We start from the raw sequence: 1,509 nt of genomic DNA, 5'->3' as shown, positions 1-1,509 counted from the left end.
CACTAAAAAAACCTTTCTTTTAGCCATATGCTAATGAGCCTCTAGGTGCTATGTGGGTGTCGATTCGGCACCTAGAGGCTCCGTCTACTACGTTACAGTGAGGAAGCCGACACCAGGAGCGTGGCATTCACTCACTGCGCCTGCGCAAAATACAGAAGCGCACTGCGCAGGCGCGGGATTTAGACAGATGTAGGCAAATCGGACGTCAATCGGGGGCGGGCTAGAAGAACTACATGGGTGGCGAAAATGGTCAGTAGACGGAGCCTCTACGTGCTGAATCAACGCCCACATAGCACCTAGAGGCTCATTAGCATATGGATAAAAGTACGTTTTTTAGGTGAACGGCCGCAGACAGAAGTGAACAAAGAAGACTGTATATGTACTGCTGACACTAGCACATCGCTATTATCAGTCAGCTACATATGGCAAAATCTGATGGTAGAAACCCTTTAAAGGGAATATGTATGTCAACCGGTCGGTGCTCAGCATGTTTAGAACTGCTGCACTTTGCCTGAGCAACAAGATTCTCTAGATCCTGCTAGAAGCAGTTTAGGGTGCCTTCACTCGTGCCAGATTTTGTTGCAGAAAATTTCTGCGACTGAAAATCAGCCTCATGTAAAACCAATAGTTTTATCTGGCACAGAGATGGTGGTAGCGGCAATTTGTCATGGCGGCGGCTGTTTAGGTGGGAGGTCCTTGAAGTTGGAAAATTCTCAGGTGGGGATGATGGGAGGGCGCCAAGGTTGGGGCTGGACTCCCATGGTTGGCGGTTGGTTGTGGCAGAGTGTGGGGGCCATCAGTGGTGCCTCCCAGCTGGTGCTCATCCGCTGGAGGCAAGATGGCTCACCCTGGACGGGGTAACTCATTATTTGGGGCTTCAAGGACTTCCCCCGTAATTAATTATGTTATACATATGGAAAATTGGTATTGTGCATATGCCGTTGCATATGGGTTTTTGTTTGTTATGCTAAGTAAAAGGTTTATATTTCATGGTAATAAAACGGCTGCTGTGGTCGATAAAATACAACCCTGGTGTCCGTGTTTTATTGGGGTCTTAGTTATTTATGGAGGTTTTTCGTTTATGGGGTTTTAGTGGGGAAGGTAAGTATTACAGGGGTTGAGCGGAAGGTAACTAATGCCTCCGTCGTGACCCCATCTGTCTGCTGCTTGATGGGCTGATTAGAAGTCTGCATTAACCAGCAGATGCAGGCACGTGCAAATACACGTGCACACACACAATATATGTTTTCGCTATATGGCTTTAATGCTTGACCCACAAGAATAAATCTTTGTGCATAATTTGCACTTATACTCAGGGTGTGGAGGTTCACAGCCGTGGCAATGAAATCTGTCTACCAGTTTGAGTAAATACTAAGATTGCACGTCAAACACGCCTTGCTGTGGTTCTGTGCATGTTCATTACATAATATCTTTTGATTTGTTAGCTTGGCTGAATTTTTACACTCTGATATTATTGACACTTAGAAGGATATTTCAGCTTTTAGGTAT

Source organism: Bufo gargarizans, chromosome 2 (assembly GCF_014858855.1).
Source record: "Bufo gargarizans isolate SCDJY-AF-19 chromosome 2, ASM1485885v1, whole genome shotgun sequence".
In the NCBI taxonomy this organism is placed as follows: Eukaryota; Metazoa; Chordata; class Amphibia; order Anura; family Bufonidae; genus Bufo; species Bufo gargarizans.
The sequence above is the reverse complement of the archived record's forward strand: the minus strand, read 5'-3'. Positions refer to the sequence as shown.